We start from the raw sequence: 17,236 nt of genomic DNA on the forward strand, positions 1-17,236 counted from the left end.
ATACGCTTCGAGGACTTGGCGATTGGTGTAGAGAACATTAAGCAGTCTTCTTTCAGTTACTCACGTTCTAGACAGTTAATTTTTCTTTCTGTGAACAATTTTATAGCACACCAAACTTGTATCCTTTCTTAAAATGAAAATAAGTACTATACACAGTAAAACACCCATTTATGACATGTCTGTATTTACAAATAATACCTTTAACTTCCTCATTTATCACTTATAATTTTCAAACGAGACGATAAAATTAAAAAAATTACAAATTTCCAGCTTTGTATACCCGATTTATGAAAATATTTTGCGTCTGAAACCCATTTATGTCTTCAAATAAAGTTTCCCATCCTACTACGTATAGAGTCAGACTTTCAATAATCCCTCCAGTAATCCGGTGTTTTTAGGCCGGTTTTCTCCGAGCATAGAAGAGGAAAACATAGTGCGCACATGTTTATGAGCAGAAGTTTGTTATTTAAATGGACTTTTTCAATCAATTTGCAGTAATTCAGCGATTTCGTTAACCCAGTACACCCTGGTGTGATATGTGCCAGATTAGCGAGAGTCTACTTTACTAATAATTCATATCTCTATTAGTTCTAGAAAAATTGAATTCCATCAGCCTTTTTTGTTGCTGGTGATTTTTCAGTTTTTCCCCTCAATTTTTTTTTTTGCAACACTGATTTTAACCATCCTCATGCCCCGTTACTGAAGACAATGTCCTATTTACAGAACTAAATGGGCCCAGGGCGGCAAGTTCAGAAGGTCGGCAAATTTGAGGATTGAGTGGCCAAGAAAATTAGCAAAATGGGAGAACGGCGGTGAAATTTTTATAACCCTCAAATAAACCCACCTCTGCCCAGACAGCAAGTGACCGTGTCAGTGAGTGACCTAGAGAATTTGCAAGCACGTGAATGAGCAAAAGCGTGACTTAGAGCGGGAGTAAGAGTATGTTAATGATCTAATGAGTGACATAAAGAATGAGGGACCAGTTCAGTGAGTGGCCTAGAGTCAGCCGTCAGAAGCGTATACTGGGCTCTCGGAAAAAGTAATTTTTCTGAGCCCCCTACCTGGTGAGACACGTTTACTTTTAAAATTTTAAACCAGAGGCCCCTCTGCATTTGAGGCCCCCGCCCGCGGGGAATGCGTTAAGACCATAGAGTAAGAATAATATTTTTTATATATTTATATCTTTAGTCTATGGTTAAGACGGTATTGTCTAGAGTGCGTGTAAGTAACGAAACAATTACCAAAACCAGCGTCAAACACGTGTGACCAAAACAGGGTGCAAACATGTAAATGACTAAAAGGTCCGTCCCACGAGAGTTTGCTAGAGGACGCTGGGTAAGATAATTAAAGTTAATAAAAGTCTTTGTCGGACATAAACCGCAAAAATAACAGCGGGCGTGAAGTAAACCGTACTTGTTCGATCATTCACAAAGGAAGACGCTCGTCCCTCTGCCTTTGTATTGAAAGCCATAAAAATTATTGCTTCCCCGAGGTAACCGCGGATCCTGACAAAGACTTTTATTATCTTTAACTTTAATTATCTTACCCAGCGTCCCCCAGCAAACTCTCGTGGGACGGACCTTTAAAAGAGTGACTTTAACACAGGTGTACTTGCAGAAGTGGGGCTATAACATGGGATGGAAAATTCGTAGATAGAGTAGTCAAGAAAATTAGACTAGAGTGGAAGAAGGGCGGTGAAATTTGTGTAGCCTACAGGCGGCAAAACCGTAAATGCGCTTCTGACTGAACATCTAAATTACTCTCAATCTCCTAACCTGAATCTCTGGTTCGGTTTCAAATGGACAACTCATAAAGGATGAAAACTTTAATTTGGAACCACCTTAGCACGAGTTTCAGAGAATTACTAATCAGGAAATATAAAATCTTGGAAACACAAATACACGAAATACTAAATGGTAAATCTTGCTTATTCGAATAGGACGTCAAGATAAAATATGAAAATGTTCTTAAATATGAAAATATAACATTGAAAAGTTATTGAAACAAGTATAGACTGTTTTCGATAACAAGAAATAATTGACGCATATTTCAATAAAATATGTGGGTACCAATTTGTCTGCATAATTAAGAAAAATTTAAGAGTAAAAAAACTTCCTAATGAAATTATAATATTGCGCGATTTAAAATAATAAATTTCTTATTCAATTTTGTGCAGACTATATGGTTGTCAAAAACCTATTCAAAAACAGTTTTTCACCACAGATAGGTTAAATAGAAAAAGCTTATTTTCATGCAAATCGGAATGATTTTTATTAATATTTAATTATGATTATCAAGTGCACAATATTAATTTTCAGATTTTTTGTCTAAAAAGATGGTGGTTAAATTTAATTCCCGCAGAACATCCGGCACCACACAATCAATTTTATATAGTGGATTCCACTTATAACGTTCCTCAAGGCCGAACTCTTAGAACCTTTTCCCGCTTAGTTTTCGTGGTCCCATCTTCAACTAATGCTCAGACTATAGAGACGTTGCAAGCGGAAAAACGCTTTATGGCGGTTTTTGGAAAAGCGTTATACGCGCGATCCACTTATAATGTTTAATCCAGGTACTTATTTTAAATTACAAAGGCTTTAATTATTAGATGGGGCCAAGGCCTATATTTTCATAGATATTATAGAGAAGCTATGTGTGTTCAAATGCTCACCTTCTGCAGCAGGGCTTTTGAGCTACGTTTTCGAGGGGGGGGGGGCTTTGCTGAGATTTTTCATACTTTTAGGCCCCACTATAGTGAATTTGTAGAGTGAAAATCAAAAAATGATAAGAATCGTCCTGAGCCCTGTTAGCCTCACCCTGTGGGGGAACCCCCCGTTAATGTCATTATCAGTGAATCCGTAAGCGAATGCAGCTTCATTCTCTGGGAAAACCCCAGATGTGCTACAAAAAGTAATAGAATTAATTTTCTTAACGCCCATTCATTTTAAAATTTTTGCTTACTGAAAACAGTTTTTTTCGAAGACATGACCATTTTTTGATCCACGTCAAGCTTGCGGGTTTCAGGACTGAATTTAAAAAAAGAGAGATAACAAAGGCTAGAAAGGCGCTAGAAAACGATGATTCATCTTATTGGATGGCTTGTGCTTTATTGCGCGTTACCAAGAAAACTGAAGAGTGTACATTTTTTTGCCTCTCTACACGAGCCCTTAGGCGCTAGGAGGTATGTTGCAGCGAAAAGGCAGCGTGACAGCCGAATCGCATGGAATCCCTGTAGAACCTTGATGGAATACAATTGACCCTCCTCCGGCTATGACTTCTTTATTTTTTTCGACCTTACCAGCAGAAGAAATCTCAAGGTGGAACTTGGGGAACAAATTATAGGGAAAGGAACTTTGAGAAAAAAAGGAAATTAATTAAAAAAATTAGGATAAATAAAGAAAAAAAGTGAGGTAACTGGAGTTATGTTTGCTTGAAGGCTCTTGGGAGGGGCGATCGCCCCTTCACCTATTGTTTAAAGGCTCTTGGGGGGGGCGATCGCCCCCATCGCCCCCCCCCTGGATCCGCCACTGGCTCCACCACTTCCCTCTCTACCAATTCCAAAATACCAGTAAGGACCCCTTCAACCTCTGTTGGGCGTCCATTTTCAATACACCTTGCCAAAGCAAGCTCGAAATTTCCCTCAACCAGGGAGTCCCCCTTGTCAAGTGGATGCCTTCCATGCCTTATCCTCTCGTTCTCCTCCCGGAGCTCGGCATTTCAGCCGGGGGCTCCAGCCCTCCCGGAGTTGGCATCATCTATTAACAGATTTTCACAGGTTTATCACTCCCCAATTCCTTTGAAGGTGCCCAACTTGTACCTCTTATTACATCTGAGAAGGTTCGACCGTCTAGATCCCCCCCCCGGGTCTCAGGGCAGGGGGGAGGGAGGGAATTATTATGCGTACATTTCTAGATTGGTTTTGCCACTGTAATTTCACGGGACATCCCCCAAAAGTACCACAATGTCCTCCATCACACAAAAAACATTTTTTCATTCCAGGGTTCCCCTTATTATTACAATTTTTTCCGGCAGGGGGGTCCGCGCAGTGAGGGGCCTCGAAACACGTATGCGTGGTATGTCCCAGGCGGAGACAGTTCCGACATTGAAGGGTGTTCTTGTTTCCCTTGTATCTTTCAAAATTTATTGGGATGCCCGCTATCTTCACCAGATTAAAGATATCCTTATTTTCTAGGGTGAACTGCCCAGGGAGAGTCTGCCCAGTGCGGTAATTTTTCATAACAGATACCTTAACAACCTCATGGCCCTGACTTGATATATCCTCGGCTATTTCGTCCACTGAGACATTCGTGGGGAGTCCCCTGACCACTACCTTCAAATTTTTGTTTCTCCTGATCTGGAAAGTTTGAAATCTAAATTTCTTCTCATTGCAGATCCTGGTCACCGTTCTGTAATCATTTTCCGAAAAAACCCTAACCGTTACCGAATTTGACGTCGATTTTGTTTCGGGCACAAATTCACATATTTTCTTAATTTCCGAAAAGTCCCTCAACCATTGACTACCCCATTCAGAAAGCACAATGGGCGGAATATTATTACGTTTTTTATACGTGACGGCCCGGAAGCCTTCAACATCCCCATGCCAAGTTTCCGCTGTCTCCTGGGGGTCAGGTAACACAGACAAATTACTGGATTCAACATTAACCGTGGGTGTCATGCCCCCCTCATTTATCAATTCTGATGCCACACCATCTACGGCCTCTCCCGAGCCCACTGCAGTCTCTTCTCCACTCACAAGGGAGGGCTCAAATATTACATTTAGTCCCATATCACTCCTAACATTTTCATCTTTCTCCGGCGAGGGGCTGACTTCATGAGTCGCCCTATTTTTTGATTTAGAGACAGCACTTGCACCCTTACCCCTTTTATTTGAACTACGTAATCGCATTCCAATGCTTTCCCCAGGGGCCCCACTACGGGGCTCTCTCATTCTTTCTTTTCTAGCCTCTAAATGTACACATAGCTCCTTTTTAACATTTTCGAAAAATATCACAGTACCACGAATAAGTTTAGTTTCAGACACCTCTCTATCCGAATCCTCACAGTTTATAAAATCAGAGAAAGTACTTAACAAAACATCAAAATTTACGGCCGTACAACAATCGGCGTCTTCCACGATCAAGGCTGTGTTCTGCTGAAGGTCATAATAATGACCTAACCAAGGTTGCACGAGATCAAGAAGCGCTTCCCGATCCTCATAAAAAAATTCCTGGGTTTTAGTGCACAATAAATCAAAATTATTTTGCGGGCCCACGCCCTTAAGGGAGTCTATTGCGGGGCAAATTTTTACCATGGTGCATGAAACAACCAAATGCACTCACCTTTAAAAGATCCCCGCTAATTTTTCTCAGACATCCAGGGCCACCTTAACTTCCTAAGCCGGAGGAGCAGACGAGCCAGGTCCACCAAGGTCAGTCGCACCAAGACGTCGGTAAATGCTACAAACCACAACCTAGAAAACAAAGGAGGGGGGACCAAGCGATAGGTGCAACCTCAGGCCCCCCTAAAAGAGACACCTCCCGTAGCAGCACGGCAACTCTTGTTCAGCGGAGTCCTCCAACTATCACTCGGCGTCGAAGCAGTCCCAAGTCCTTAAGGGCCCTACACACGTTCAGTTATGCCTGCACAGTTATACCTGTACAGGCATAACTGTGCAGGCGAAGCTTCTGGAACCGGTTCTATGCAATCTGTGGGGATATTTTCGTTCTTCGATCTCTGTCTTCGCGGTCTTTTGATCAGTTCGGATTTTTTCATAGTCTTTTGATCAGTTCGGATTTTTTCATAGTCTTTTGATCAGTTCGGATTTTTTCATAGTCTATAAAGTTCGGAATTTTCTAGTATGATTTCCACAGATGATGCTTTGGGTGTAGTTGGATTGGTTATGGCACTGAAAGTTATTAACTCAAAAAAAAAAAAAACGGGTAGCGTGGTACAAAGATTGGTTTTAAAAAAAAGGCAACAATATTCGCACGTTAAATTATTACAGGAATTGAGATTTGCACCAAAAGATTGGCATAATTTTCTCAGAATGGATCAAGATACCTACTCAAAGCTTCTTTTTTTTCAATTCCTTTCGGAAATTGCTTCGCAAACTGTTTATTTTTTTAACAACACTGTCTCTTTTCGCTAGAGGATCTATTTCTCTCATTTTCCACACCAATCTCTCATAACTATCATCTTTCTTAATTTTGTTATGGCAATCTTTAGTTTTCACCTGCCACAAGCATTTCTTATTCCTATACATTTCAATGAATTCTTCCAAACATTCGCGCTGCCCGTTTCGAAGATCGCTCGTCATTATAAACCTCGAGTCGTGAAAACTAAACTAAACTGAACTCGGAACTAAACTCTGGTGAAGTGTTGAAATCGGTGTTTCCCAAAGTAGGACTATTCAGGCTATGAATGGACACAAGGGGGGTGATGGGGGGACGAGAGGAAAACATCAGTTTTCGAAAACTCAGACCATTTTACCAAGGAAGCCTTTGTAAATATGGGCCTTGGGCAAAAAAAAAAAAAAACTAATATTGCACACAGAAATTCGTACTTGTTTCATCAGAGCTAAAGTGTTTTTTTCTCCCTTTGAATGTGCGCTGTACATTTCAGATGTATTGTAACTGTAAATTGATCGGTAAAGCCTACTGTCACAGATCTCCACACCATCTGGGGTCCTGCATCCCCGGGGGCTGGTTTTACTAATGAATATTGTCATCATTCGAGCCATTTCCCCCCAACCCCCACAAAGATGGGATTGGGATCAGGATTCTGGTTTCAGAGCCCGAGATGATTCCAATCATTCTTTTTTCCCACGTTAAAAAATTCACTATAGTGGCGGCTCGGCAAAGAGAATAGCCTCTGTACCCTGCGGCAGGATGTGGGTGGGACGGGGCAGGGGGGTGACGCTCAAGAGCCGCGACGCACACTTTGAGGAAGACTGCTGTAACGGAAGATGTTTGTTGAATCTACACCATAAGTACAATAATGTATTTTGATGTTACTAAAACCTCTTATAATGACCTCATACTTATCAAGAATGCTATCCATATCTACAGTGATTATGACAATACGTATAGGCAATAAAAGAGAAATTTTGGTATTACAATCGACGCCCGATATAACGACCCCTTCGTCTCGTCGAGAATGGACGTTATATTTGGAGCAAGGTCGTAGCGAGGGGAAGACTTGGGGGTGTGGTCGGGCCTGATTGGGACGGTCGTTATATAAGTAAAACATAAAACATTTGGGACCTACCCTACCAGTCTTTGTCGCTATAACGTGAATGATCGCTATAACGTAAAGTTCTCATAACGAGCGTCGACTGTATCTTCGAAAACAAGCATCGTTTCTCCTCTGAATATACAGACATGCTCCTTCAGCATCGTATGATAGTATTTTCTTTTCGCGATAGCGTCGATTTAAAACAAATAATTTTTTTGACTTGACAATTTTTACGGTAACTTACGTAGTGTTTTTCCTTGAAAGAAAACCGCATTTTCACGCGACCTCTTACGATTAATTCAACTCAATTAGAAATTGACTTATTAGGAAGCATAGTATGTATATTAATAGTATTACTCAATGATATAATTATATTATCAATCGTATATCTCTCTCAAAGAATTTTTCGATTGTTTTCTTACGTTTAACTAGCGTAATTTCATCTGAATTTTTTTCTTTCAATGTTTGAGCTGAAAGTTGAAATTCGTTGCAATCTGACGAGATGTGTCCAAAAAACAAATTCAATGAGATTCATTGAGAATTACATGTAAAAGAAAATAATAAATTGCAGTGATTTTTGTCCTGTTGATGCTTGCTGGTTTTCGGTCAAGAAAGGAGTAGGAATCCTGCGTTTGAAATTGCAAACAATTGCAAACATTAACTGACTCGTATAAACACCTGCTTGATTTCTAAAGGAAGTACATGTGAAAGAATACTAAAATAATCTGATGTCACGGGGCCCCTAAAATCTCCAAGAACCCTGGTTAAAAACCTCTTCTCTAAATAATCAATAAACAATTAATAGTCATAGCACATTATTTGAATATAGAGTTTGTGTGTTTCGGTGCATAATTTCGGGCAAATTTATTGAAAAGAGTGATTTCAGAAACACAATTGCGAATTTTAACAATGGTCGAAATATTTCTAAAATTTTATTTCGATTTTTTTATTCGATATGAAATTGCAAGAAAATATCGTGAAAATTACGCCATTAGAAAAATTTCTTCTAATTAAATGGAATCCCTCTCCTAAACAAGTTATTCAGTTGTTCTATTACATTATCAGTGAAAAAATAAGAGGGAAGAAAGAGAGAGAAGGGCGAATATAAGAAAGCGGGGAAAAAAAACTGCGCAGTTATACCTGATGGCCCATACAAACGCTCAGTTATACCTGCGCAGGCATAACTGCACAGTTATACCGAATCGAAAAACCATTCCCTTCAGGTCGCCTGTGCAGGTCAACTGACGGCCCCTACACACGCTCAGTTATGCCTGCACAGTTGGCCTGCACAGGCATAACTGCGCAGGTATAACTGAGCGTGTGTAGGGCAAAATCCCTTTACGGCAAAATCTCCACCTTCACGGCAGCAACGACGATCCCAAGAGCAGCAGAAAAATGCGACCATCACCAGCGAGATCCGGAGAGCTCTTTTTTGACTTACACATATATGCCTTAACAATTTTATTTATACTGTAAAAAATATACGAGTATAAGAGAAAAGAAATTTTGATACCTTCACCATAATCACTATTTACAATGTGTACATTATTTACAGCGCCATCTATAGATGGTGGAGGAATCTACAGAATAATCCGTCGCTACGGGAGATAAGGAAAAATAGCTGTTTCCTATTTCTGAGAGTTTCCTTCTTCGAGACTTTTCTGAGCTGTTTCCTTCTTCGAGGAGAAAGAGGCAGCTCCAAGAGGTATGCGACTCTTTCAACCTTGGGGCGGTCTTAGGGCAGTGCGAAACCGGTGCAATTGCACCGGGCGAAAAATAATGGGGGGTGCCGAAACGAGGTAGAAAAATCAGATTCACATAAATGAAAAATAATCTTTAAGGTATTTAAAAAAGAAAAATTATTGTACAAAATATACATGGAAACCAACAGCGAGGAAAAAAGTTCAAGGTTTTAAGTATATGCTGTATAAAGACGATTTTTTTTAAAAGGAAGAAAAATCTGAGCAGTGCACATGGGGGGGGGGGGCGCTCAACTATTCCAGCGTCTACTGTATACCAATTTCGGTGAAGATAAGATTACACAACACTCGTTTTTTCTTCAAGCCCCTCCCGGAGATACAGTTTGCTTCCTCTTTTGTTGTCCCTGTACTCGTGGAAAAAATAAAAAAGAATTGGAGTCGTATGCCTCCATCACCCCATTTTTCTGCTAACAAGAAAGAGTTTCCCCCTCCTCAATGGTTTCCTGTGTTGCAGGGAGTCGAGAAAGTTGTGGGTTTTTTCCCCTCTTGAGAGAGATTTTTTTTTTTGAGGTAATGGCCAGAGAGGCTGGACCATCTGGAAAAAAGTTCCCCCAATTACGCAATCCAATTGTGAACACAGTTTCTTTTTTAAATATTGACTTAAGAAATATATTTCAAAAATGAATGTAAATAAAAATAATTATTTGTAGGCCCTGTTTGAATAGAGGGATCTTGCGCTGGGCGCCGTTTTTCTGAACGTCTCACAAGAACAAATTAGAAAAAAAATGTCTCACGTTAGGAAATCATGCATTTTTGCGTCGGACTTCGGACTCCTGGTATGTCTCCAGGCTTACCAGACTTTCTTAGTGGATCAGGGCATGTAGGTGGACAGAAAAATTATAACATACCACACATTCACAACTGAACACCCTTTGGAGTTTCATAGACCGAAGTTCCAGGTACCCAGTCCCAGAATTAATCTGGTGCGTAAGCAGGGCCGCAACTAGGAAGGAAAGTTAACTCTGTCGCCCGGGGCCAGGTTTCATTTTAGCGCCCCACTCAATATAATTTTTAACCGAAAAAAGTGTGACTCAGGGCCCTTAGTTGTCCAGCGACCAGGATGCCAAACGCCCCTGCTCTCGCTTGATTGCGGTCCTGTGCGTAAAGGCCCGTTTACACGAGGCAAGCGCTTTAGTGGGCAACTTAATTTTAACTTACCGATTCTTCTTGAAGGTGTCCACACGATTTAGTGGTAAGTAGATGCTCATTGGATAATTTTTACGGAGGTGAGCGCAGTTAGCGCATGCGCGCTTCAGTCTACTCAAATCCACGGAGAGAGACAGACGCAACGCGCGGGAGTATAATAGTAATACTTTTTTATTTATCTGGCATTCAGAGAGGTGCTTTTTTTAAAGCTCATAGCTTTCGTAACGATGGATGAAGATGATCAGGTAGAACTTAAGAATACTGTGATCAGAGCCACATTATATGATATTTTTTTTAAAGAATATAAATTTATTCACTTAAATAAATTTATTCAATAAAAAAGGAGAAACTCTTTTCTCACTTGCGCGAGAGCAACACACTGAGCAAGAAGTAGGTCACGCAAGGGAAACAGTTCGCTTGTCCCCTTTTTTTCGCCTCTGCCACCCACGCATCAGGAGGTGCACGTAAGGGGGGCGAGAGATGACGCCACAGGGGAAAAAGAATACACAACATATTATAAACTTATGTAAGTCATCGAGAAGAAATATAAGATTTCTCTATTTCTCCTCCAAGTTCTAAATATCGATTATATGATATTTTAATCGAAGTTGAAGAGGAGATAAATTATGAATTATGTAAGCCGAAAATACGGGAGAAGATTCTTGGCATTCGTAGTAAATTCTAAGGTTTAAAAATTAAATAATAAAAATTCATTAAACAAAAATTATTTCCAAATTTTCGAAATCATTATTATTTTTTAATTTCATCTATAGAGATGACATCTTTATGTTGAATATTTGATCATGTATTTTTACAACAGATGGCGGCAAATTCGTTCTGGACGAGAGAAATATTCGAAAGCCCCCTTCCAGTTTTTAATTTATAAATCCTCCCCACCTGATATATATTTATGAATCTTCAATTTTTTTCAACTCCTGACATCACGTCGACAGAATATTCCATAGCTTTTTCCAACATCGAATAATTTTTAGCTTGTTTGTTAAAGTAATTTTCATTTCAATAGTTCAACAAACATTCATGGCGAAGATATTTTTCAACAAACTTGAAGCTTGTGTCCTCTGGCCACCTCACCATCCAATATTTCCGCGAAATTCTAGCGAAACTTCAGGAGACGACGGAGTATGAACAGGTTCACGCTTGAGATCAAAATAAACCCCTCCGTGAGAGAGCAAAAAGACCCCTCCAGCGCGGCAGGTCACGCCCACTGGCGCATGCGCATACGTCTACTTAACCGGAAAAAATAGAACCATTCGTATTCACTTACCAACTAAATTACTAAATCCCAACTAAATCACTTGCGCACTTGCCAACTAAAGCCGTGTAAACGGCCCTTAAGGCCCGTTTACACGACGCAAGCGCTTTAGTTGGTAACTTAATTTTTAGTTGCCAAGTACGATACGATGTATGCAGACGATAAGGGCCGTTTACACGGCTTTAGTTGACAAGTGCGCAAGTGCAGAAGTGATTTAGTTGGTAAGTCAGATAAGAACGGTTCTATTTTTTCCGGTTAAGTAGACCTATGCGCATGCGCCAGTGGGCGTGACCTGCCGCTCTGGAGGGGTCTTTTTACTCTCTCACGGAGGGGTTTATTTTGATCTCAAGCGTGAACCTGTTCATACTCCGTCGTCTCCTGAAGTTTCGCTAGAATTCCGCCGAAATATTGGATGGTGAGGTGGCCAGAGGACACAATCTTCAAGTTTATTGAAAAATATCTTCGCCATGAATGTTTGTTGAACTATAGAAATGGAAATTACCTTGTTCAAACAAGCTAAAATTATTCGATGTTGGGAAAAGCTATGGAATATTCTGTCGACTTGATGTCAGGAGTTATATATTTTTGAATCTTCAATTTTTTTTATCTGGTGGGGAGGATTTATATATTAAAAACTGGAGAGGGGGGGGGTTTCGAATATTTCTCTCGTCCAGAACGAATTTGCTGCCATCTGTTGTAAAAATACATGATCAAATATTTAACATAAAGATATCATCTCTATAGATCAAATTAAAAAATAATAATGATTTCGAAAATTTGGAAATAATTTTTGTTTAATGAATTTTTATTATTTAATTTTTAACCCTTAGAATTTCCTACGAATGGCAAGAATCTTCTCCCGTATTTTCGGCTTACATAATTCATAATTATCTCCTCTTTAACATCGATTAAAATATCATATAATCGGTATTTACAACTTAGAGGAGAAATAGAGAAATCTTATATTTCTTCTCGATGACTTACTTAAGTTTATAATATGTTGTGTGTTCTTTTTTCCCCTGTGGGGCCATCTCTCGCCCCCTTGCGTGGGTGGCAGAGGCGAAAAAAGGGGACAAGCGAACTGTTTCCCTTGCGTGACCTACTTCTTGCTCAGTGTGTTGCTCTCGCGCAAGTGAGAAAAGAGTTTCTCCTTTTTTATTATTTGGAATTAAAATTGTTAACCTATGTAAATAGTTTTTTAAAATTAAATGAACTTAAATATTATCAACCGTTTCTTCAATTGGAGTCAGAATATACATCGTCCTCAATGTGTATCATATAACTATACCCCCCTTGAGTAAGTGAAAATGAATAAATTTATATTCTTTAAAAAAAATATCATATAATGTGGCTCTGATCAGAGTAATCGTAAGTTCTACCTGATCATCTTCATCCATCGTTACGAAAGCTATGAGCTTTAAAAAAGGCACCTCTCTGAATGCCAGATAAATAAAAAATTATTACTATTATTCTCTCGCGCGTTGTGCGTCTGTCTCTCTCCGTGGATTTGAGTAGACTGAAGCGCGCATGCGCTAACTGCGCTCACCTCCGTAAAAATTGTCCAATGAGCGCCTACTTACCACTTATCGTGTGGACAGTTTCAAGAAGAATCGGTAAGTTGAAATTAAGTTACCAACTAAAGCGCTTGCCTCGTGTAAACGGGCCTTTATCGTCAGCATACATTGTATCGTACTTGGCAACTAAAAATTAAGTTACCAACTAAAGCGCTTGCGTCGTGTAAACGAGCCTTAAGTTGTGGTCATATACCGGGCCTAAAAAATTAAATTCTTCTCTTTTCTTTGAAGAAACTGATGAGGTATTTTTGTTAAAAACCCAATTTGATTTTTTTTAATAGCTGTGTTTGGAAACTAGATTCCAAATTAATAATCCCTTCCCAATTGCATTTGTAAACAAAGGAAGAAGTCTGAAGTGAAGAATAGCGCGTTATAGGATATTTGTTCCAAAACTATGCTCCGCGGCATTATTCTGTGCTTAGGTAAGCTGGGAGGGGTGTGTACGATACATCTCACCAAATAGATTTATTAATTTAATTGTGTGACGATTTATTAAAACGTGTATTCCCCCCCCCGTAATGCATATTGCCTTGAAATTAATCAAGCTGCACTGTAGTTGTTAGGTAGGCTTATGTTGTGAATTGAGGCACCATGGTAAACTTTTTCATACTTTTCACAAAGGGCACCGCGGACCAAAAAAAAAATTGGGAACTGGGGCGATTTTTATGGCCGTGTTTTTTAGAAAAAGGAAACACGTAATAGATAAACGATAAAGATAATATCTGAAATAAATGCAAGATTTTCAGGAGAAGATTGGGTGGTCTTTTATTGCCATTAGAAGGAGATGTAAAACAGTTGAAAGTTACAATCAGCCCAGCTTTGTATAAAGGGCCATAGATTGAACTCCCTTTTCAATACCCATCATGTTGAGGGCTGTGCAAAGTCAGTAATAAAAGTTATTTTACCTTCAAACGTGAGGGGGAGGTTGATAACCATCGGTTTAGAACAAATACTATAGGGAGCTATATACAGCTATGTTGGAAGGCAGGAATCGAAAACCATTGCAGTGTCCCATTTTTTATGACTTTCAAGTGGGGTTGGTTCACTGTTCAAATGCCAAAAAAAGTGTACGTATAACATCGTAAGAGACTAATTCCTGTACTATAGGCACTTTAAATTCGTAAAAGGGGGGGGGGGGATACACTTTCGAGGGGATGTTTTGCGACAGCCATGTTGGAGTGGTCAGCCAATAATTTTTTAAGCGTCGTGGTAAACACAAATCACGCACTTCAAATTCTTGACCAAGACATGGGATTGCTTGAAAAAAAATACGTCAACCACCTTTTTCCAGGAGGGGCCTAATTGTTCAACATGAATTCGATGGATTTGAAAATCTGGTGCTCAATGATCGTAGTGAAATGTTCAATTTTATCGCTTTTACACTGCTGGCCACCGTAAATGCAACACCCTGAAGGAAGCATGCAAATAATATGAAATTTACAACATGCATTAGTGGAGGTGAGATATGCAAATGATTAGAATTTCAGCGCAGACGCACATCACGCGCGCCTGTGGTGCCACTTCAAAGCGCTATTTAAGGCTTGGAGATTTCGACGATTTGAAGTACGGCAATTGTGTTTTTCTTGTGGTTTTTTCAAAAAAACGATCAATTATGCCTCGTAGAAAACCGCGATCATCTTTTGATCAAGTATCCGAGTTCGACAGAGGAAGGATAGTGGCCTACCGAGATTGTGGATTATCTTTCAGGGAAATCGGTAGTCGTGTTGGACGAAACGAAACAACTGTAATGCGGATATGTGATCGTTGAATGCAGGAGGGTACGACGGACCGACGTGTTCGATCGCATCCACCTCAGTGCACCACTTCACGTGATGACAGGCGTATTGTGCGTATGGCAGTGACGGATCGCTCAGCCACATCACGAACCATAGCACAGCACATTCAGTCTGTACCGCATCATCCAGTGTCTGCGCGTACCATTCGACGCCGTTTACAGCAGAGTGGTCTGTCCGCAAGACGTCCATTGCTTCGTCTACCCTTGACGCAGAACCACAGACGTCTCCGCCGCCAATGGTGCGATGAAAGAAGGATGTGGACGGCACAATGGAATGAAATTGTCTTTACTGACGAGTCACGCTTCTGTCTGCAACACCACGATGGTCGGATTCGAGTCTGGAGACACCGTGGTGAGAGGATGCTGAACAGCTGCGTTATGCACCGCCCCACTGGTCCTGCACCGGGTATTATGGTATGGGGCGGTATTGGATATCACTCTCGCACTCCTCTAGTACGCATTGCCGGTACTTTAAAAAGCCAGCGCTACATCTCCGAGGTGTTGGAGCCAGTTGTCCTTCCTTACCTTCAGGGCTTGCCCACAGCCATATTTCAACAGGATAATGCGCGACCACACGTGGCACGCATAGTCCAAAGGTTCTTCGTCAATCGCCAGATTGAATTGCTTCCCTGGCCAGCTCGTTCTCCGGATCTTTCGCCGATAGAAAACATGTGGTCCATGGTTGCTCAACGATTGACCCAGATTACATCCCCAGCTGCCACACCAGATCAACTTTGGCAACGCGTGGAAGCTGCTTGGTCTGCTGGACCCCAAGAACACATCCAAAGTCTCTTTGAATCAATGCCGAGGCGTGTGGCAGCGGTGATCTCCAACAATGGCGGCTACTCTGGCTACTGATTTTGGCAGGAACCACACTTCACAGAAGTCTATAAATTTAATCATTTGATGCTTGGTCAACATGTTATCTACAATATAAATATTGTTGCGATATCTCTTGTCTTTCTTGGTGTTGCAATTTGGGTGGCCAGCAGTGTATATTAGTTTTCTATGAATTATAAGCTTTTTTTAGCATCTTTTGAAAAAAAATGATTGGACCTTTACAATTAGACCAGAGACAATGGTCCAATGCAATTGACCAGACTAGAGAGTTCCACGGTTAAGTTAACGCGGAACCTTTGATGGCTACAAGACTTTTCTTCGGAAACCAAAAATCGCCTGATATCACTCTAATATAGATGGTTTTTGTATCAACATCAATGAAAAATTTTACAGCTTATGACATTCTGGAACCCTGGAGAAGCTCTCACGGAGACCTTATTGGAAACTAACAGACGTCTAAAAAAAGTTAAGTCCATTTTTTATGTTTTTTATCTTCCCTTGATGTGAGTCTTGAATAAGAATTAAACTAAACTACCGTATTTTCTTGCGTATAATCCACAAATGCGGATTTCACTAGTTTGAGGATGGAAAAAGTACCTTGAAGTTCGTATAAGGGCATATATCAACCAGGAAAAAAAAATTCCATTCACCAATTTAATCTTGAGGTATAGAAAGGGTTGTTTGTATCGTTTTTGCAAAAAACAAAAATGTCGATTTTTCTATTTATACGCCATAGATAAATCTTTAAATTAATTTAAAAAATATTTACTTCAATTCAAACTTCTAAGAAAAATATTCGGCAGACACAAACGAAGCGTATATAGTGTTCTCAATAAGAAATTCCGTAAGAAAGGAATTTTTAAACGTATATAAAAAAATAAATCCGCATATAATATACGCAGAAAAATACGGTAAGTTTATATTACGATTTCCATGGAAAACAGAAAATGAAGTAGTACCTCACATATTTGAAACAAAAGAATAGGAGTAGCAAATCCGTTTCGAACAAGATAATTTTCAGATATAAGTATCTTCGTAGAGGTGAAAAGAGGTATTTTAAAGCTGATAAAATTCATAATAAAATAGTGTGTGAATGTGATAAATCGGTTATTTATATATATATATATATGAATGCAGTAAAATTTATCAAAACTACCGAGACGATTGGTGATGATGCATATATATATATATATAGTGGTTAAACGTCTCGGTAGTTTTGATAAATTTCACTGCATTCATCAATTTTACAGGCAATAATTCTCAAACCGAGTTAGCAAGTTCGATAAACATGGAAGTTTTACGGTAATATCACTTTAATTTAAGCCCTTATTTTAATTAAGAGCGGGTTTTACCGTACTTGATGTTTTTGTTTGCTCGTACATCACACGTTTATTCCATAAAAATTAGGTATAAGTGAGAAGAAGGTAGGAAAAAATAATTAATCAGTCTTGCTTCGCAAAATTTATAAAACTTACCAGAATGGTCGGTGATTATACATAATGACCTGCGATTATGAATAATCACCAGTTTTATCACATTTGCCGTAACATTTATATTTGTTTGAAAACTGATTAAACAGGGATAACGTGTAGGACCTGACAATAGCTTCAATCTA

This window comes from Pholcus phalangioides, unplaced genomic scaffold (assembly GCF_987345545.1).
Source record: "Pholcus phalangioides strain wild (caught in Gottingen) unplaced genomic scaffold, Ppha-v1.0 ptg000015l_1, whole genome shotgun sequence".
Taxonomy (NCBI): domain Eukaryota; kingdom Metazoa; phylum Arthropoda; class Arachnida; order Araneae; family Pholcidae; genus Pholcus; species Pholcus phalangioides.